Source organism: Manis pentadactyla, chromosome 16, assembly GCF_030020395.1.
Source record: "Manis pentadactyla isolate mManPen7 chromosome 16, mManPen7.hap1, whole genome shotgun sequence".
Taxonomy (NCBI): domain Eukaryota; kingdom Metazoa; phylum Chordata; class Mammalia; order Pholidota; family Manidae; genus Manis; species Manis pentadactyla.
The window spans coordinates 38,268,071-38,291,878 of record NC_080034.1 but is presented as its reverse complement, the minus strand read 5'-3'; the positions used below and the strand labels follow the sequence as shown (position 1 = coordinate 38,291,878).

The 23,808-nt window shown below is 39.7% G+C and overlaps 1 long non-coding RNA gene across 1 annotated transcript; it reads right to left on the bottom strand.

The window, feature by feature from the left end:
- Positions 1-213: 213 nt before the first annotated feature.
- On the bottom strand, positions 214-5,440 carry LOC118929708 (uncharacterized). Its single transcript, XR_008994295.1, has 3 exons — positions 5,393-5,440; positions 1,961-2,005; positions 214-632 (listed from the first exon to the last, which is right to left on the bottom strand). It is a non-coding gene; the product is annotated as an uncharacterized LOC118929708 (long non-coding RNA).
- Between the last annotated feature and the right edge of the window lie 18,368 nt (positions 5,441-23,808).

Sequence of the window (23,808 nt, the reverse complement as noted above, 5' to 3'; positions counted from 1 at the left end):
CAAATACAGTGGGATGTTATGAACATATAGGACAGGGGAACAGAAATAATACCCGCAAAGAGTCAGGTCCTTAGAGTGTTCTCGTTTCGGTGTCTTAACGGACCTAAAAGTTGGTAGTTTGGACCAGTCACAAGTGTTTTCCTCTGTTTTTCCTTTTCTCAACGCTTTCCTGAGGCGAGTATGCATATCAGTGAGGGTCATCCTAGAGAAAATAATGTTTCAAATCAACATCCATACTTCAGAGTTACCTATCTTTAGTAAAAATTTAGCTTTCATTCTCTTTCAAGTAAAGACAATGCAAATTAATTCATAAAAAAGATGAAAGAATACATTTACTTATAGTACAGAGTTTACATTACATAGGAAAATTTCTACTTACAAAAACTGTCAAAAGTCCCCTGCAATATGGCAGAAATTTTCTTAACAAATACAATGGGATGTTATGAACACATAGGACAGGGGAACAGAAATAATATCGGGAAAAAGTCACGTCCAGGTAGAGGTCCGGGTTCTCTATCGGTTCCTTAGAATAAGTAAAAGGTGGTAGTTCTTTCAAGTCACAAGTGTTTGCCTCCATTTTTCCTTTTCTCAACTCTTCACAGAGGCAAGTTACCATTTCAGCAAAGATGAAACTAGAGAAAATAATGTTTCAAATCAACATCCATGCTTCAGAGTTATCCATCTTTAGAAAAAGTTTAGCTTACATTCTCTTTCAAGTAAAGACAAAGCAAATCAATTCATAAAAAAGATGAAAGAATACATTTACTTACAGTACAGAGTTGACATTACTAAGAAAATTCCTATTTACACAAACGGTCAAAAAGTCACCTTTAGTATGGTGGAAGTTTTCTAAACAAATACAATGGGATGTTATGAACATACAGGACAGGGGAACAGAAATAATACTGGCAATTAGTCAGGTACAGAGACTCCTTTTGTTTCGGTTCCTTAACAGAGGTACTACTGGGTTGTTTTGACAAGTGACCCGAATCGTTTTCCTCCGTTGTTCCTTTTCTCTGCTCTTTGCTTAGATGTGGTTCATATACCAATACCAATGAAACGGGATACTCCTATTTACTGATGTCTGCCACTTGATGCACTACTTAAAGCCATAAAAGCTGCACCATTGGCCATGAGGGCATCTAAAAGGCACAGTATGAAAATAAGATAAGCACTACCAGTAGCTTAGTTTGATCATCTCATTTCATTTCAAAATTCAAAAATCAAAGTTGTAACGTCTAATCGATTCTTTTTAGTACCCCCAAAGGGATATTTCTAATATCACTTCTAAAATTTAGCTATAAAACACGAATCTATTTCATATTCTCTCATCAACCTAACTGAAAATTCCCATTGTATTCAATGGCAGTTTTGCATCAGGAAAGATGGGAGAATATGGGTCATAATTGTACCTGATTGTACAGTTATCCAACTTTCATTTTGACATCAGTAACACAAATTTTCAGACAGCGGCCTTCAATAAGGCTTACACAATTCAATTAAAAATCTTGGGGCCAGATCATACTTATAGACAGACAAGCAGATGTATGCAATGCACTGTGCTGTAAAGCCATGCAGCAGTATGTAATATGACAGCAGCTAGTGCTACACTTTATGCATTGCTATGACAACCATATCACAACCAAATCACAATGCGGTGTTAAGACGTACAAAATAAACATACCCATACCATATCTAGTCTATGCCTCTCCACCTCCTGGTAGAAAGAGTTGGCACAACATTATGAAACAGATATCACATAGTCATGAAACCTATTTTTAACCCCCCAAAAGACACCAATACCAAAGCAAGGCAATAACTGTAAGATGAAGGGAAAACTTAAGGGGGAATCATAATGGAAATTTTTAAGAAAATATTTTCAAGATTCTCCCCAAATTAATATTTAAGAAAAATCATAAAATGTACATTTCAACAACTGTTTAACTTTATGTCTACAGACTTGATGCTTCAGAAGAACAGCTTGTTGTCTTCTGATTTCTTTCTCCTAAAAAATAAAAAGCTTTTAATATATAATTTCAGGGAAGATTTAGAACATGTTACAAGTATTGCAAGTTCCTTTTCTGAGGTTCTATAGTTGTCCATTAGGTCGAACTATATAAAGTTGCAAATATGTAATCATTTTTTACTTACAAAATAGGCAATTTCATGCAGTTCTACCTAACACATAAAAACTATATGACAATATCAAGGATCTTTATTCAGCAGCCATTTAAACTTAAAATTCAAGGATCTCATGCCACATTTCAATAGCACATTTACTGAACCGACTGACCTAGATTGTCAGAGCATGTCAGATACAAATGGAACATGTATTTTTTATCATTTTAATAATAAAATATTTATTAAATCTAATTTTAAGTAGATTTGGCACAACCCTGAAATCTAACTAACTCGAACCCTCTCCACTCTGAATATAAATTCCCAAACAGTCTATAATTAACAGCATCTATATCATTTTATACACTGTATGTGAATGAGAGTGATGAGAGGCAATGGGATCAGCTTGAGATTCTCACACCTGCCTAGGACTCAGCAGACCATTCCAAGAGGGTGGGGCTTGATGCAAGCTATTCTATGAAGGCTAATAATTTAAATATTTTTATAAAGGTAAAATCTGGGTGAAATTAATATTAAGGGAAGCCATGAAAAAGGGTAGAAATCTAAAGAACAAAATAAAAGAGTCTATATAAAAAGGTGACAAACAGTTCCCTGGCTTTATAAACTTCACAGCAAAACCCAGTCTGTAGGAAATTCTACAAATTACCCATTTTATCAACACATAAATTTCAAGAAGTGAAAACACTGTGAGAAGACTAAAGGGGCCTTAAAGATGTATCAAACATGCCCAATGTTTGGATCTTACCTAGATTTTGATTCAAATAGACAAAATTCAGGAAATTCTGAGAGTTAAGAATTTAAACAATGAAAATTTTGAACAATGTCTGATATTTGATGATATCAAGAAATTATCATTTTAAAGTATGATAATGGCATTGTGAAACTTTTGTAGAAAACAAGAATTCTTATCTTTTAGATACATTTACAGATGAAGTACGATGTCTAAGATTTGCTTCAACAAATTATGGAAGAGGAGTAGTAGATGGGAATATATGTAAAACAATATTGTTCATATGATAATTTCTAAAGCTGATGATAGGTACATGATGTACATTATTTTGCCTACTTTTGTGATATTTCAGATTTCCCACTATAAGTCTCCTTGTGGAAACACATACACCAGCATAATGCTAGTGTACTACAGGAATAAGCCTGCTTAGTGCTTAGGTAATAATCAAGAGCTGGTTGTCCTCCACAAGGAAATCAAAACAAATACACTGTTATGTGACCTTATGAAGAGTCCCTAGTAGTATGTCCAGACCATAGGGAAAGCATTCTTTCAAAATAACCTTTCTAAAACAATTTTTAAATTACCTTATACTTCTTTTTTGAGAGATAATTCCTTTGGTATGAAGGTTAAGAAATTTTTTTAGTGTTCCTTTTTCCTTAAAAGAACCTTAAAGCAGGATTCAGCCTGAACCACTCTGGGCACTTCTGCAGCCAGAGCCAGCAGTCCTGACTGCCCTTTATGCTGTGGAGCCAGGCTCAGAATCATACATAGCATATGATGACCTCACACAATGGGTGCCATGGACACAAGCACTGCTCTTGCTCCCATAATGGATGACAGTTACACCCCACAGTCCAAGCACCGTGTTCTGTCTGAGGCATTTTGAATGTATTGTTTACTTTAATCTTCATAATCATTTTATCTAGTAAGGTGGGTTTCACTGTCCCTATGTTACCATTGAGGGAACCACAGGCCCACTGAGGTTAAACCATTTCCTGAAGTGCACCGGCAATAAGGCACAGCAATGTGTGATTTGAACCCAGGACTGTCTCTCTCTAAAACCTGGGGTCTTAGCCACTACATGTACTTCACTGATATTACAAAGACATTTTTATACTTGATACTGATCACGATATTCAGGATGAAGGCATAGTCAAGATGATGTTATGGCAGGGTTATGGAAAAAACCAATGCACATACTCAGTGTCTACATGTCCAAAAAATATCTATACTAAATCTTTTCAGTAATTCCCATTTTAAATATTAATCCTGAGGACAGAATTTTGGCTGAGATTTCAAATGAAGTCAGTAGGAACAGCAGTTGTACTAACTGTATTTTTACACCATAAAACAATAAGAAGGGGAGGGTGGATGGGAAGGGAGGGATAAAGGTGGGGAAAAAGAAAGGGAGCCTTACGATTAGCATGTATAATATGGGGGGCAGTGCATGGGGAAGGCTGTGCAACACAGAGAAGACAAGTAGTGATTCTATAGCATCTTATTACGCTGATGCAGTGACTGTAATGGGGTTTGTGGGGGGGACTTGGTGAAGGGTGGAGTCTAGTAAACATAATGTTCTTTATGTAATTGTAGATTAATGATAACAAAATGAATTTTAAAAATTATGAATAAAAAAATACATCATCAGTTCATAAAGATAACACAGCAAGAACCTCACCAGTCACCTTTGGAGTTAGCTATGGCATCAGTGCCTGCTTATTATCCTACCATTCCTATAGGGAGGGCATGTTCTTCTCTCTAGAATTACACAGACCTTCAACTAATAAATGCAGATGGAAGGACAGAATTAGAACATCACCACTTTGCCACAATGGCCACTAAAATCAGCAGCTGAAAAGCTCATAGGAACAATAAATGGAAGGATTAGACTGACACCGGAGCCCAGGGATCAACATTAACATCGCAAAAGGCACACAGCATGAGCTCCCGATGTGATGCCAGCAGAAGTGCACAGCACCACCTACGCAATACTCTGCCCAAATCACGGAACTTGAAACTAATCAGGCCTCGGGAGCCAACTGCCCATTTACGCGGAAAATAGGGATACAGTACATGTTAAAATGATACCATGACGAACAAAACAAAATCCAGAACGTGGTAAATTCTATAGAACAAAATGACTCAGTTTTTTTCAAAAGTGTAAGAAAAGGCATAGTAGTAGTATCGTAGATTAAGAGCCTAAGAAAGGCCCAACGTCCCTGCCAGTGGGGAGGACGCTCGGCCGCCGCCCCAGCCTGTGTGCTCCGCGCCTGCGGTGGTGGCGGCAGCTGCCGAGACAGCGCGCCCTCGACTCCCGCGGGGGTTGGGGGTGGGAGCTGACGCCTGGAGGTCGCCAGGGGGCGCCGGCCGGGCAGCCGCGCGGGGCCTGGAGAGCCCAGGGAGGGGGCGCTGTCAGGCCGGCGACCTGCCGCCTGGGGGCCCGGCTCCTGAGGCGGGCTGAGGTGCTGGCAGCTGGGTGTGCCTGGCACACCCCCAGGATCACGGAGGGGTTCTGCCACCGACTTGGCCAGAGGGCGGCTGGCTCGCGGTGAGCTAGCCCGGTCCGTGGGCCGGCCTGAGCAGCGGGCCGGGAAGGCGGAGGCGGAGGCGCCGGGGGGCGCGCGCCTCCCGCGGCCGTCCCCGCAGCTGCCCGCGACGCGGCGATGCCTCCCTGCGCGGCTGCGCGGCCAGCCGTGGGAACGCTGACTCCGCCCCCGAGAACGGCAGGCCTCGGGGCGAGAGCTTCGCCCCGCCCCCCGCCTCCAGCGCGGCGCTCGGAGCATCCTCGCTTTCGCCCAGGCCCAGCCAGCTGCGTGAACTCCAGCGCCCTGCATTTTCACTGGATGCTTCAAACTCGGCGGTGACGCGGACACCGGGCTGGGCTTGCGGGCAGGGCTCACACCCCGGCCGCTCCCGCCACCAATCCCCGGGTTGCGGGGAGCCGTAAGATTGCAACTTTGCAGAAATAATCATCAGAAGCATCTTCCATATACAAAACGCAGTTGGAGAACCCAGTGACCCGGAACGAATGACAGGCCTGTGCTGAGAGGCAGCAGTGAAAGGCTATGATTTTCTCTGGAGACGGAGAGGACAGTATAGCACAAAGAGAAGTAGTGACTCTATAGCATCTTAGTACACTGATGGACAGTGACTGTAATGGGGGATGTGGTGGGGACATGATAATGGGGGGAATCTAGTAAGTACAATGTTGCTCATGTGATTGTATATTAATTACCGCGTTCGCCCCTTGTGGCGGTGACGACAGCGATACGTACACAGACCTGGTTCACTTCAGTTGTTTACTGTTGCTCGGAAGGCCGGGAGAAGGTGAGTGAGAAGAAGCAACAGCCGGAGGGAGCGAGTGAGAGGAAGAATGAGAGGAGAGAAAGAGAGAGTGAGAGTAAGAGAGAGAGAGAGTGAGAGTGAGAGAGTGCTTCTCTTTCCTGCTTACGCCTTATATAAAGGAAGCTGGCCTATGGTGATCAAGATCATGCGTGACCTTTAAGCTGATTGTTAGCATGCCTTCTGCATGAGTTGAGCACGAGCGCGGAAGCATGGGGCAAGCCTATAGGAGCAACTTCCTTATGGTAATGCCACCAAACCAGGCAGGGTGGCGCCCAGGAAGCGGGCGCCATCTTAGGGCATTGGTCAACTAGAGTGGAAGGGCGGTGTTCAGCCATAGTGGGACTCAGCCTCGGCCATAGGCCGGCCCCTACATTAATGATACCAAAATAAAATAAATAAATTAAGTATTTGATGAATGAAATAAAAGAGAACACTTGTTGTACAAGAGATTTCAGTAATCGGAGAGCTTCACTGGATAATTCTACCAAACTCTTAAAGAATTAATGTCAATCTTTCTCAAAATCTTCCAAAAAATTGCAGAGTACAGAACACTTCCAAACTCACTCTATGAGGCCACCATTACCCTGGTATCAATCCAGATTAGGATGCCATGAAAAAAGACAACTGCAGACCAATATTCTTATTGAAAATAGATGTAAGATTCTTACTATGCTGATGCACAGTACCTGTAATGGGGTATGTGTTGTGGACTTGATAATAAGGGGGAATGTAGTAACCACACTGTTGCTCATGTGAAACATTAATAAGATTATATGTCAATGATACCTTAATAAAAAAAAATAAAAAATAAAATAGATGAGCATTTTCTAAAAGTATTAGTAAACCAAATTCAAGGTCACATTAAAGGGATTTCCCACATGACCAGCTGACACTTATCCCAAGGATGCAAGGATGGGTCAATATGCAAATCATGAGATTAGAAGTAAATGAAAAAATATCTCAGTAGAGTCAGAATAAGCATGCTACAAAATACAATATACTTTTACCATAAAAATCCACAAGGAACAGCAGAGAAGGAACAACCTCAGCATGATAATGCCCATATACAACCTATAGTTAACACTATACTCAGCAGTGAAACATTGAAAGCTTCCCCTCTAAGGCCAAGATGACAAGGACTCTTGAGCCTGCACATAATGATGTTGGAGAACTTTGGACTCTAACCCAACTGAGGTCATGAAAATGACAGAAAGTCTATGGACCAGAATGCAGACATGTTTTTCTCATAGTTGATGCAGTTGCTGATATTTAAAGCTGGTCCTGCAGATAAGAATTATCAACAATTTTGATTTCCTAATGTGGGTCATGTAGTATTTCTGTGGTAAATTGTGCCTCTAATTGGAAAAATACAGTGGACAATTTTCTATGATGGGACAAATGTAGTGGTGCACTGACCACTGGAAAATCTGAATGAAGGAATATCAGGGATATTGCAGGTTTTCTGTAAGTCTGAAATTATCTGAAAACACTCTTCTAAATGACTGTGTTCATACTATGCCATTAAGCCAATCTGACCGCAAAACATGTTACAGATGAAGAGCTTGATTTACCCGATGAACCAAGTTGTAAAGCTAAAGCTAGTCAACCTTGTAAGAAACTGAACATTTAGAAGGCAGTACATGGGTACTGTATTAATGTTACTGTACCTCCAGTGTGATGGATAATTTGTGGAGCCTGGGGAAACACTGAGAACTTTAAACCCCTTTTTCTATCATGATGCCTTTCCTCACCTGGCTACTATGAAAACTCTCTAACCCTTGCCACGGGGCACAGGACAGGGACAAGGGCATTCCCTCTTACCGCCACTCCTCCCATTAAGGCCCATGGCGCCCCGAACCACTGCACCCTGTCCTCTCCATGAGGCCGACGAGGATGGAAGCTGGGGTCTCAACTATCATTTTGCTTCTTGAGTGGTGCTGCTCTGAGTCTGTCCCTGCAGGTATGACCAAGCAACATGAAGAGAGGAGACTGGAGAGAGAATCATCACTCTGTCTCTGTTGAGGTGGGATTCTCCTAGGACAAATTACCGGGTAAGTGGCAGGAAGGAGCGACGTGACCTTGTGGGGAATTTATGGTGCAGAGGTATGTGGGCTATGTGATGAAGAGACTATCCCCTTTGTGCTGCCGTAGGGGACTACATGTACTTGGTGCACTTTGACACAGGTTAACATGACTCAAAAGTTAATATATGGAATATCAAAGGAGAATATACACTATGCTGAATCCAAATCTTGATACAAAATTATAAAATTATATGCAAATTAGCACTGTGGAATGATATTCTGAGTGACTGGAAATAAATTTTAGGTGTCTCCTGACAATTTTAAGACTCTCCTGAAAACTGACAATTTAATCAAGCATCATGATTATCAGTTTACTTGTTTTTAAATAAACAATGAGAGGACAAATTTGGAAGTATGTTCTATGAATGTAAAACTTTATTAAGGCATATGGATATACTTTATGAATTTGAAAATTAAAAACAGTAAATTGAAAATATTTCTGGCTTTAGTACAAATATGTAAACTTGAAATATTACATTGTGAGATACAATACACACTCTTTAAATATTTAAGAGAATTTCAATTATTCCAATGTCATAGGAAATTAACCATTATGAGAATTAATAGAAGCATTGGTAAAAAGCATCTGATTTCCACAGTCAGATACTGTCCACAATTCAAGCAGACAATCCCCTGAATGTACACCTACTTCCCCTGTGTGTGAATTTGTGTAGGGCTTCCTCCACGAAAACAATTCAGAAGAAGTAAAACCTACAGCATACTATAGGTTTTATAGACACAGACACCCTTGTAAAATAAAGATTCTATACAGTAGTTATGAGAGACTAAAACAAAACCCATGTTAATAGTCCAGAAAATTTTAGATTCCTTAAGTAATTAAGAAAACTTCCGCAGGAGTTGTAACACATAAAATACACAGTGCTAAACTCAGAAGCACGCTGGCACAGACTCTCAAATTTAATGCAATTGATCATGATGAAATGATATGAATCATAAGCAAATGGTTAAAAAACAACTCTAGTGAAAAACCAGGACAATATGTAATTCCTCATGCTTATTAGAATGCCAGTCATCTAGCTTATCAATAAAGAATATTAGGTGAAAGTATATTAGAGGAATGTAAAGCTAAAGCAAGGTTTATGTACATTTTTTTCTGAAGCTCAGAATAGACCAAAAAAGTAAAGGAATGAGCATGCTAAAGAGAAACTTGAATTTTCCATTATTACAAGAAGGAAGCACATAAAAAAGGAAGATTAGAAACATCTCTCTGTCATCTCAGAAACCAAGATACACAAAAGTAAAGTACCTTCAGATTTTTTACTTGGAACCTGAGAAAATCTGTTTTCCATAAATGCATCTCATTTAGAAAAAGCAGCCAATGTTTTGGCTCTTAAGCATTACGGTGATTTCAGTCCTAAAGATGTTTTGTAACTGCGCAGGCATTCCCTGTCTGATAAAGGCCCTCAGACATCTCATTGATACAGAAGACTGTGTCCATCAATTATGACCCACAGTATGGGAATCAGAATGTGTAAATTAAGATTTTAAAAAATGGGAGTTTGCAAACCACGGTAAAGCAAACTAAAATAGCCCAGGACTCTGATATCCCCCTCAAGGCCACAGACAGACTCTTGACTCATGTATCCTTGACTTGTTTTGCAGGAATTTAGGCCACACCAGACATGCCACCTCCTGACAATGAGCACATGGACTCCAGCCTCGGTGGAGCCAGAAGGCTGACAGCTAACACTCCTGAAACAGCCCCCCGTCACCTCACCATGGACCCGTCAGAACAATGCCATAAGCTCATCACATCCTGCAACCCTTTCCCATAACCTTTAAAAGCCCTTGCTTGTAAGCTAACAGTGAGTGCAGGGCTTTAAGCTTTAGCTAACCATTCTCCTTGCTTGGGTAACGCCCACCTTCTTTCACCACATCCCAATGTCAGGGTTTGGTTTCAGTGCTCATGTCAGTGTTTGGCTTTGTTGTATGCTGGCTGAGTGGAAACAGGTTTGTTTCATTTGGTAACAACTTCACCTCACAGGGTTTTAAGCGGCATGCAGTAGGTGGCATGCAGAGAAAAGACATCATCATATTTTGATCTTCTAAACCTGATTCATGAAATTTGCTCACTCTAATCGTGTATCAAAACAGATAGATGTTCCCTTGGTTCATTTATGTATTTTTTTATCAAATACATTCACACAGAGGTCTGGCAAAGAACATATTAGTGGATGAAGATAATTTTTAAAAATTATGTTCAACACTAATTCAGGAGAAATCATCAAGAACAATGATAATTCCGTTTGAAAATGACAAGCTACAGGGGATATTAACATATTGATAAGCTAGCTTTTCGAAAGCTAGGAACTTTAAAGCATACTAAATTCTGGTTTGGCATCAATAAAATAGTAGAACTCAAAATAATGTTCTGAATTTTAATGTACTTAAACTTCCACTTTCCAGTGGATCTCAATGCTGGAAAAGTAACAATACAGGTGAGTGAAGGGACTTATTAGGGTGTGACTTTTCTCCGTTTGCCTCAGGTTGCAGGAAGACTGGCTGGTCCCATTTCTTGATATGAATTTTATGACTGTGTATATGATGCTGAATTGGGATTTTTCTACAGAAACAATCCTGAATCAAAATGATACAGAATAATATAAAGTTAATCCTTAGAAACCCTCAGTGAATGAGGAACATTGCACATTAATTATTACAGGGTCAGATCTTTAAAGATGATTCACAGAAGGGCACAAAGCTCTAAGAGCTGGCTCATTCCTCACTTGATCTGCTTCCATAAAGCATTTTAAATTCACAAAATATTATTCTTTCTGGGCACACACTATGCCCCAGACCCTGGAGCTATTATATAATCTAATTCTGGTCTTTCATAACAGTTTTATTGTATAGATAACACCAGCCCTATTTACCTTTCTAAGAAATTTTATACAACACATGTAAAAAAAAATGTTACAATACTATATGAGAATTTAATAAAGAAAGCATTTAGGAATATGATAGAAAATGGCAGGTTCTGTACTCACTCCTTACAGAAACATCCAGAAGAAATCATGGCAAAGCCCCCTCTGCAGGTGTCAGGACCCCATATGGGAAGCATTTTCCTCCTGGTGGATTGGGCTCCAAGTCATCCCAAAGTTGCAGCCCAGACTCCTGGGTCCTGCAGATACAAAAGTTCAAGTCCTCACTCTAGCAAAGGTACCAGAGTGCACAAGAGGAGCACACATGCTCAATGCGTGCCACAAAATGCAGGTTCAGACATCCCATAGCTCAAACATAGTCATAGTCACTATTGATGGTTGGGCCCTTCTTAGAAGAAGTCCTGGTAAAGGGCTCAAATTCAATATATGGATTATTCAGTGAAAATATATGGTTAAGTTCAAACAGAAATGGAGCCTGTTGTTCTGTGCCCAGATTGGACTTTACACATATACCATAAACTTAAGTTCAAAGTGAACATAAAAATTTCTGATTTTCAATCAACCATTAACATATGATTGGAATATGTAAGAAACAGTATCATTTATATCCAAAAATAAAAAATGCAAAAACACAAATGCTCAAAATGCAAAATACTTGTAGATCTCTGGGGAAAAACATGTGAAACATTCTTGAGAGCAATGAAAGAAAAAACAAAACAACTGAGATATTCTGTCCATGATCAAAATTCCATTACTAAGATGTCCATTTTCCTCAAATTGACTTAGAGACCCCAAGTAATCCCAACAATAACCTTACCACACTATATTTCAGGAATTGACAACTCATTTGAATACCTGTTCATCCATACAATGATAAAGAAAAAGTTGAACTCAAACATTAAAATTTCAAGCTTAATTGCATAGCTACAATAATTAAAGGAGCATAATATTTAAAATGAATACACATAGGGACTCTCTTATCCCCTTCTGGTGTGAGCCAGGAGCTCTGTCCTTTCGGTTTATCTCTAAATAAAAGCCTGTACCTTGCACTCCTACCTTGAGTGTTTATGAAGCTCATTCTTCGGCTTCGTGAACAAGAACCCTGGCATCAGAGTGACCCAAAACAAGTCTCCTAACCACAAAAGCACTGACACCTTCTCTGCCCTGATAGAAACCACTGAAGAAACAGAACTTGACAGCCCTTGATTGAGACTTCATGGTAACTGCCCAAAGCAGCAATTTCATCTTAATGGATCCAGATGATGACTGAGAAATTAGATTTTGCCTTGCTATTAAAAAATCATCAAACTACCAAACTTCTAGAAGAAAAATAACAGAACACGTCTTACTAGTTGCCCTGTTTATTATCTGTGCTCCAACAACAAGGATCCTCCTGGCTGCAGGTGGGTAACAGACTTGCCAAGCATGTTACTCCAATTTCAGGAGGCAAGCGACTTACATATTAGATAGTTATAAAACTGTACTAGATTAAGTGAACAAATTGTATTTCCATTCTACAGTATTATCCTGATCTGTAAACCTGTCTTCATTAGCCTGAATATTTTCAAACACCTAAAACTCAACTAGTTCTAATCATGTGCTTTACCAGTCAAAACCAAATGTGTGCTTTGACACCCTCCATTAAAAAAACCCAGCTGTGTTGATGTTGATGTCTAGAAGAAACACCTATCAGAGGCTTCCACAGGTCATTCACCCTTCTATTGGGCAGGTGTGTTTAGATGAAACTTCTGATTTAAATGTCAAGCCACACTATAAATTGCACTTCTTTTCTCCTGATTAATAAAATAAAAATAAATAAATAAATAAATGAATACACACAAATAAATGAAATAGAACAAAGAGTTCACAAATGGACCCAACAAACTACAGCAACTTGAACCTGGCCAAAGAAATGAAAGCACTTCCACACAGAAAACAGGGCCTTTAGACTTTATTCTTCCATCTTCTTATTTAGAGTTCATCACCATCAACAAATGGAGAAGAGGCAAAAGGATGGCCATGTGTAAATGAATACAGACAACTCAAGTCAGAAATGAAAGAGATGTTACAACTGACACAACAGAAACACAAAGGACTGCAAGAGGCTGTTACAAAAAACATCACGCCACCAAATTGGGAAACATAGGAGAAAAGGTAAGCTCCTAGGAAATGCACAATATTCCAAAACTGAACCAGAAGAAATAGAAAATCTCCACTGACAGATTGACAGTAATGAACTGCACTGATAATCAAAAAAAAAAAAACCATTCCTTACAAAGTCAAGGACCAGATGGTTTCAAAATTACTTCCACCAAACATTTAAAGTACAGTTAATATTTACCTTTCTCAAACTATTTCTAAAACTTGAAAAGGAAGGAAAACTTCATGCCTTTTTATTAGTTCAGCGTCACCCCAATACCAAATTTAACAAAAACAGTACAAAAAAGGAATACTAAGACACCAGCATCCTTGGTGAACACATTTGTGAAAATCCTCAAAAAAATTAGCAGCAAACTGAATTAAAAAAATACATTACAAGACTCATTAACCAAGAACAAGTAGGATTTATTCCAGGGATACAAAGATAGTGAAATATCTGCAAATCAATGTGACACATCCCATTAACAAAAGGAAGGATAAAAACTATCGTCATCACAACAGGTACTAAAAAGAATCAGAAAATCCAACATGCTTTTTTTTTTTTTAGATAATTATTTTTTATTGAAGGGTAGTTGACGCACAGTATTACATTACATTAGTTTCAAGTGTACAACACAGTGATAAAACATTTATATACATAATTCTAGGTTCCAGCTATCACCCTACCAGGCTGTTACAATATCTTGACTATATTCCTTATGCTATACATTACATCCCGGTTACTAATTTATTTTACCATTGGAAGTCTGTCCTTTTTTTTTTTTGTGAGGGCATCTCTCATATTTATTGATCAAATGGTTATTAACGACAATAAAATTCTGTATAGGGGAGTCAATGCTCAATGCACAATCATTAATCCACCCCAAGCCTAATTTTCGTCAGTCTCCAATATTCTGAGGCATAACAAACAAGTTCTTACATGGAGAACAAATTCTTACATAATGAATAAGTTACTTGGTGAACAGTACAAGGGCAGTCATCACAGAAACTTTCATGCATTATGAACTATAAACAGTCAGTTCAAATATGAACACTCATTTGGTTTTTATACTTGATTTATATGTGGATACCACATTTCTCTCTTTATTATTATTATTTTTAATAAAATGCTGAAGTGGTAGGTAGATACGAGATAAAGGTAGAAAACATAGTTTAGTGTTGTAAGAGAGCAAATGTAGATGATCAGGTGTGTGCCTGTAGACTATGTGTTAATCCAAGCTAGACAAGAGCAATAAAACATCCACGTATGCAGAAGATTTCTCTCAGAACGGGGGGGTGAGGTTCTAAGCCTCACCTCTGTTGATCCCCAATTTCTCACCTGATGACCCCCCTGCGACTGTGCCTGTCTTAGGTTGTTCCTCCCTTGAGGAATCTTACCCGTCTCTGGCTAACCAGTCATCTTCCGGGGCCATACAGGGAAATGTAAAGTTGGTAAGTGAGAGAAGCCTTATTGTTTGAAATGGTTAGCTTTTTATTTCTTTGCATATTTATGCCCTGTAGCTTCTATGCCCAGCATTTGTCTTATGGTATCTTTACCACTTGGAAGAATTATGATACTCTGTAAATTTGATATGAGGCACGAATTCTATTTAAGGCCAACATGCTTTTATGCTAAAAACTCAACGAAGTGTGTATAGAGGGAACATACATCAACATAACAAAGGCCATATACGACAAACTCACAGCTGCCATCACACTGAATTGCAAAAAGCTGAAAGCTTTTCCTCTAAGGTCAGGAACAAGACAAGAATGCCCACTGTCACCACTTTTATTAAACATAGTCCTGAAAGTCCTAGCCACGGCAACCAGACAAGTAAAAGGCATCCAAGTTGGTAAGGAAGAAGTCAAATTTCCCCTATTTACAGGTGACACGATACTGTATAGAGAAAACCCTAAAAACTGCACCAAAAAAACTACTAGAATTAATAAATGAACTCAGTAAAAGTCACAGCAAACAAAACCAATGCACAAAAATCTGCCACATTTACACATACAAACGAACTAACAGAAAGAGATTTAAGAAAGAATCCCATTTATGATTGCCTCAAAAAGGATAAAATCACTGGGAATAAAATTCAACCAAAGCAGATAAAGACCTGTACTCTCAAAACTCTAAGACACTGATGAAAGAAATTGAGGAAGACACAAATAAATGGAAAGCTATCCATGCTCCTGGATGGGATGAATGAATATTGTTAAAATGGCCATATTATCCAAAGCAACCTATAGATTCAATGCAATCCCTATCAAAAAACCAATGGCATTTTTCACTAAACTAGAGCAAAAGATCCTAAAATTTATATGAAACCTCAAAAGACTCTGAAGAGCCAAAGAAATCTTGACAATGAAGAACAATGCTGGGGGTAAAGAGCTATACTACAAAGCTGCAGTGAATTAAACAGTATGGTACTGACACAAGAATATATGAATCAATGGAACTGAACAGATAACTAAGAAATAAACCCACATGTATATGGTCAATTAAAATATGACAAAAGAGGCAAGAATATACAATGGGGAAAAGACAGTCTCTTCAATAAATGGTGCTGGGAAAACCAGACACCTACATGCAGGAGAATGGTATTGCATCACCGTCTAACATCATGCACAAAACTTAATTCAAAATGGATTAAATACCTAAAGGCATGAAAGCACAAAACTTTTTAAAGAAAAGATGGGCATGAATCTCTTCAAAATCAGCAAGAGTAAATTTTTTTTGGACACACCTCCCCAGGCAAGGGAAACAAAAGAAAGAATAAACAAGAGGGGCTTCATCGATCTAAAAAGTTTCTGTATAATAAAGGACAACATCAACAAAATGGAAAGGCAACTTACTGTAAGGAAGAACATATCTGAAAGTGATATATCTGATAAGGGGCTGATAGCCAATATATATTAGATAAATATACCATAAAACAAAGAACCCATTAAAGTATGGGCAGAGAACCTGAATAGACATTTTCCCAAAGAGTGCATACAGACGGCCTACAGTCACATGAAAAGATGCTCCACATCATGAATCATCAGGCAAATGCAAATTAAAACCACAAGGGGACTCGCTCAAGATGGCAAAGTGAGTAGGGAGGCAGAAATATCCTCCTAAAACCATATAGATTTTGAAAATACACCAAATGCAACTATTCCTACAAGAGAGACCAGAAGATACAGTACAACAGCCAGGCTACATCTACATCTGCCAGAACTCAGCATCTCATGAAAAGGGTAAGATACAAAGTTGCGATACGGTGGGACCAGAGCACTCCCCCCACCCCAGATCACTGGGGTGAGGAAAAGAATCAGACTGGGGAGATAGTGGAAGCACAGGACTGCTAAATAACCAGCTCTAGTAATCTGCACTGGGAGCACAGACACACATTGCATGGTGTACGGGATATGAGAGAAATGGAAAACTAAATTCCGAGACGGAGACCATAAACAGGTCCCCACAGCTGGCTGCCTTGGAATAAAAGAAAAGCGGGCATTTTAGAAGTCTTAAGGGGACAAGAGTTTAACAGGTGGACAAAATTGTCCTGGCACACTCAGAAAAGCAGACTGGGAATGTGAAGGAACTTCAGGTGCCCAAAACCCATGGGTAGCAACACAACTCTGAAGCCCCTCACAGCGATAAGAAGCCTGTTCATTTCCCCCAGTGGGCAATGCAAGCAAACCGCTGACCCACCATTGCTGCAGACCAGCAAGGGAGCAACCCCCCCGCTCAGAGCAACCATACAGAATCTTCTCCCAGCGCACAAACGAGTTAGATCCAGAAACTGCCCCCTGGGCACAGCAGCTGCCTGTCACAAGCTTAATGAAGCCGGCGCAAAGGCCAGAAGTCATGAAGGGGCGCCTTTCTCGCAGGAGAACACATGTGGCTCGCCTGCAACCCCAGCCAGTGCCTTAGGCTATCCTGAGGGCCGCCCCACCCAAGGCAACTCAGGGGACTAACCCAGAGACTGCTCCCTGTGTGTGGTTAACCGGCACAGGAAGCAGAGAAGGGCAAGGTGACCAGAAAACAGGAAGGGACTTTGTTCTCCCACCTGACACAGATACCACTTGCCAGTGATCACTTCTATCACCATGAAAAGGAAGAACAACCTGGTTCAGTCCAAAATCACTCAAATGCCAGAGAGAGAGCCTGGTGAGACGAGTATAACCAATCTTCCTAAAAAAGAATTCAAAATAAAAGTCATAACCAGGCTGATGGAGTTGCAGAGAAATATGCAAGAGCTAAGGGATGAATTCTGGAGGGAGACAACAGAAATGAAACAAACAATGGAAGGACTTAAGAGCAGACTGGATGAGGTGCAAGAGACTGTTGATGGAATAGAAAACAGGAATACAGAGAAGCTGATGCAGAGAGAGATAAAAGGATGTATAGGAATGAAAGAATACTTAAGAGAATTGTGTGACCACTGCAAATGAAACAATATTTGCATTACAGGGGCATGAAAAGAAGAGAGAGAAAATGGGATAGAAAGTGTCTTTGAAGAAATAATTGATGAAAACTTCCCCAAGCTGGGGAAGGAAATAGTCTCTCAGACTATGGAAGCCCACAGGTTTCCCAACACAAGGGACCCAAGGAGAACAACACCAAGACACATAATAATTAAAATGGCAAAGATCAAAGGCAAGGACACGGAACTAAAAGCAGCCAGACAGAGAAAAAAGATCACCTACAAAGGAAAACCCATCAGGCTATCATCACACTTCTCAACAGAAACCTTACAGGCCAGAAGAGAATGGTATGATATATTTAGTGTAATGAAACACAAGGGCCTTGAACCAAGAATACTGTATCCAGCAAGATTACCACTTAAATTTGAAGGACGGATTAAACAATTTCCAGATAAGCAAAAGCTGAGGGAATTTACCTCCCACAAAACATCTCTATAGTGTATTTTAAAGGAACTGCTCTAGAATGGAAGTACTCCTAAACCTAAATAGATGTCACCAGAGAAAATAATATCACACCAAAGAAAGCACACCAACCAAATACTAACTAAAGGCAAAAAATAAAATCAGCTATCCACAAAAGGAGTTAAGGGAAACACAAGAGAGTACAGAATTGAACACCTAACACACAGAGAGTGGAGGAGGAAGAAAAAGAAGGGAAGGAAATTAAGAATCATCACACTGTGTTTATAACAGTACAATAAGTGAGTTAATGTTAGACGGTTAGATAGCAAAGAAGCTACCCTTGAACCTATGGTAACCAAGAATCCAAAGCCTGCAACGGAAATAAGTACATATCTATCAATAATCACCCTAAATGTAAATGTAGGAAATGCACCAAACAAAAGACACAGAGGGAGGAGCGAAGATGGTGGCGTGAGTAGAGCAGCAGAAATCTCCTCCCAAAACCATATATAATTTTGAAAATACAACTATTCCTAAAAGAGAGACCAGAAGATACAGTACAACAGCCAGGCTACATCTACATCTGCGAGACCCTAGCACCTCATGAAGGCACTAAGATACAAACCGCAGCACGGCGGGACCCAAGCAGGCCCCTCACCCCAGCTCCTTGGCGGGAGGAGAGCAGTCAGAGCGGGAAGGGAGAGGGAGCCCAGGAATGCTAAATACCCAGCCCCAGTCATCCACACTGGGAGCACAGACACACAGTGCGTGGTGTGCTGGATACTAGGGAAACGGAACAGGAAAACCCTCGAGCAGGTTCCTGCAGCTGGCGCCCCTGTAACAAAGAAAAGCAAGTGCTTCTTGAAAGTCTTAAAGGACAGGGACCTCACAGCTGGACAGAATCATCCCAGTGCACTCAGCACAGCAGCTGGGAATCCCAGGGAACTCTGGGCGCCATAACCCCCTGGGCAGCAGCGCAGCTTGGAGGCCCCTTACGACACTTAATAGCCTCCCGCTGCATCCCCCTATGGCGCAGCTTTGCCATAGTGCAGCAGCAACCTGAGGTTGGCCACACGAAGAGCAGTCGCTCACGCCAGACTAAGAGGCCCCGTCTGCGTGCAGCTGCACAGCACAAGCTGCTAGGAGTTGTGGTTCTCACAGGACTGGAAGGCCACAAACAAGCAAGAAGGGATGTTCTCCCAGCTGACACACGCATCAACTCCCTACAACTACCTCTACTGCCATGAAAAGGCAGAAGAATTTGATCCAGACCAAACTAACAGAGAAAACGCCTGAGAAGGAGCTTGGGGACATAGACCTAACCAATCTTCCTGAGAAAGAATTCAAAATAAAGGTCATAACCATGCTGATGGAGCTGCAGAGAAAAATGTAAGAGCTAATGGATAAAGTAGGGAGGGAGACTGCAGAAATAAATCTCTGGAAGGACTTAAAAGCAGAATGGATAAGATGCAAGAGACCATTGATGAAACAGAAACCAGATAACAGGAACGCATAGAAGCTGACACAGAGAGAGATAAAATGACCTCCAGGAATGAAACAATATTAAGAGAACTATGTAATGAATTCAAAAGGAACAATATCCACATTATAGGGGTACCAGAAGAAGAAGAGAGAGACAAAGGGATAGAAAGTGTATTTGAAGAAATAATTGCTGAAAACTTCCCCAAACTGGGGGAGGAAATAATCGATCAGACCACAGAAGTACACAGAACTCTCAACAGAAGGGACCCAAGGAGGACAACACCAAGACACATAATAATTAAAATGGCAAAGATCAAGGATAAGGAGAGTTTTAAAGGCAGCTAGAGAGAAAAAGGTCACTTATAAAGGAAAACCCATCAGGCTAACGTCAGACTTTTCAACAGAAACCTTACACGCCAGAAGAGAATGGCATGATATATTTAATGCAATGAAACAGAAGGGCCTTGAACCAAGAATACTGTATTGAGCATGATTATCATTTAAATATGAAGGAGGGATTAAACAATTCCCAGACAAGCAAAAGCTGAGGTAATTTGCCTCCCACAAACCACCTCTACAGGGTATTTTAGACAGACTGCTCTAGATGGGAGCACTCCTAAGGCTAAACAGATGTCATCAGAGAAAATAAAATCACAGCAAAGAAAGCAGACCAACCAAATACTAACTAAAGGCAAAAAAATAAAATCAACTACCCACAGAAGCACTCAAAGGAAATACAAAGAGCACAGAATAAAACACCCAACATATAAAGAATGCAGGAGGAGGAATAAAAAGGGAGAGAAATAAAGAATCACCAGACAGTGTTCATAACAGCTCAGTAAGCGAGTTAAGTTAGTAAGATACTAAAGAACCTAACCTTGAACCTTTGGTAACCACAAATCTAAAGCCTGCAATGGCAATAAGTGCATATCTTTCAATAATCACACTAAATGTAAATGGATTGAATGCACCAATCAAAGACACAGAGTAATAGAATGGATAAAAAAGCAAAACCCATCCATATGCTGCTTACAAGAGACTCACCTCAAACCCAAAGACATGCACAGACTAAAAGTCAAGGGATGGAAAAACATATTCCATGCAAACAGGGAGAGAAAAGCAGGTGTTGCACTACTAGTATCAGACAAAATAGACTTCAAAGCAAAGAAAGTAACAAGAGATAAAGAAGGACATTACACAAAGATAAAGGGCTCAGTCCAACAAGAGGATATAACCATTATAAATATACATGCACCCAACACAGGAACACCAGCATATGTGAAACAAATACTAACAGAACTACAGGAGGAAACAGAATGCAATGCATTCATTTTAGGAGACTTCAACACACCACTCACTCCAAATGATAGATGCACCGGACAGAAAATAAGTAAGGACACGGAGGCACTGAACAACACAGTAGAGCAGATGGACCTAATAGACATCTATAGAACTCTACATCCAAAAGCAACAGAATATACATTCTTCTCCAGTGCACATGGAACATTCTCCAGAATAGACCACACAGTAGGCCACAAAAAAAGCCTCAGTAAATTCCAAAAGATTGAAATCCTACCAACCAACTTTCCAGACCACAAAGGTATAAAACTAGAGATAAATTATACAAAGAAAGTAAAAAGGCTCACAAACACATGGAGGCTTAACAACACGCTCCTAAATAATCAGTGGATCAATGACCAAATTAAAATGGAGATCCAGCAATATATGGAAACAAATGAGAACAACAACACAAAGCCCCAACTTCTGTGGGATGCAGCGAAAGCAGTCTTAAGAGGAAAGTATATAGCAATCCAGGCATATTTAAAGCACGAAGAACAATCCCAAATGAATAGTCTAACATCACAATTATTGAAATTGGAAAAAGAAGAACAAATGAGGCCTAAAGTCAGCAGAAGGAGGGACATAATAAAGATAAGATAAGAAATAAATAAAATTGAGAATAAAACAATAGAAAAAAATCAATGAAACCAACAGCAGGTGCTTTGAGAATATAAAAATAGATAAGCCTCTAGCCAGACTTATTAAGAGAAAAAGAGAATCAACACATATCAACAGAATCAGAAACGAGAAAGGAAAAATCACGATTGACCCCACAGAAATACAAAGAATTATTAGAGAATACTATGAAAACCTATATGCTAACAAGCTGGAAAACCTAGAAGGAATGGACAACTTCTTAGAAAAATACAACCTTCCAAGACTGACCAAGGAAGAAACACAAAATCTAAACAAACCAATTACCAGCAAAGAAATTGAAGCGGTAATCAAAAACTACCCAGGAACAAAACCCCCGGGCCAGATGGATTTTCCTTGGAATTTTATCAGACATACAGAGAAGACATAATACCCATTCTCCTTAAAGTTTTCCAAAAAATAGAAGAGGAGGGAATACTCCTAAACTCATTCTATGAAGCCAACATTACCCTAATACCAAAACTAGGCAAAGACCCCACCAAAAAAGAATATTACAGACCAATATCCCTGATGAACGTACATGCAGAAATACTCAACAAAATATTAGCAAACCAAATTCAACAATACATCAAAAGGCTCATACACCATGATCAAGTGGGATTCATCTCAGGGATGCAAGGATGGTACAACATTCGAAAATCCATCAACTTCATCCACCACATAAACAAAAAGGACAAAAACCACATGATCATCTCCATAGATGCTGAAAAAGCATTTGACAAAATTCAACATCCATTCATGAGAAAAACTATCAGCACAATGGGTATACAGGACAAGTACCTCAACATAAAAAGGCCATATATGATCACAGCTAACATCATACTCAACAGCAAGAAGCTGAAAGCTTTTCCTCTGAGATCAGGTACAAGACAGGGATGCCCACTCTCCCCACTGTTATTCAGCATAGTACTGGAGGTCCTAGCCACAGCAATTAGACAAAGAAATACAATCAATCCAAATTGGTAAGGAAGAAGTTAAACTTTCACTATTTGCAGAGGACATGATACTGTACGTAAAAAACCCAAAAGACTCCTCTCCAAAACTACTAAAAATGACATCGGAAGACAGCAAAGTTGCAGGATACAAAATTCACACACAGAAATCTGTGGCTTTCCCTATCCACTTAACAATGAACTAATAGAAAGAGAAATCAGGAAAACAATTCCATTCACAATTGCATCAAAAAGAATAAAATACCTAGGAATAAACCTAACCAAGGAAGTGAAAGACCTATACCCTGAAAACTACAAGACACTCTTAAGAGAAATTAAAGAGGACACTAGCAAATGGAAACTCATCCCATGCTCCTGGCTAGGAAGAATTAATATCGTCAAAATGGCCATCCTGCCCAAAGCGATATACAGATTTGATGCAATCCCTATCAAATTACCAACAACATTCTTCAACGAACTGGAACAAATAGTTCAAAAATTCATATGGAAACACCAAAGACCCCGAATAGCCAAAGCAATCCTGAGAAGGAAGAATAAAGTGGGAGGGGATCTCGCTCCCCAACTTCAAACTCTACTACAAAGCCACAGTAATCAAGACAATTTGGTACTGGCACAAGAACAGAGCTACAGACCAGTGGAACAGAATAGAGACTCCAGACATTAACCCAAACATATATGGTCAATTAATATACAATAAAGGAGCCATGGACATACAATGGGGAAATGACAGTCTCTTCAACAGATGGTGCTGGCAAAACTGGACAGCCACATGTAAGAGAATGAAACTGGATCACTGTCTAACCCCATACACAAAAGTAAATTCAAAATGGATCAAAGACCTGAGTGTAAGTCATGAAACCATAAAACTCTTAGAAAAAAACAGGCAAAAATCTCTTAGACATAAACATGAGTGACTTCTTTATGAACATATCTCTCTGGGCAAGGAAAACAAAAGCAAAAATGAGCAAGTGGGATTATATCAAGCTGAAAAGCTTCTGTACAGCAAAGGACACCATCAATAGAACAAAAAGGTACCCTACACTATGGGAAAATATATTCATAAATGACAGATCCGATAAAGGATTGATATCCAAAATATATAAAGAGCTCACACACCTCAACAAACAAAAAGCAAATAATCCAATTAAAAAATGGGCAGA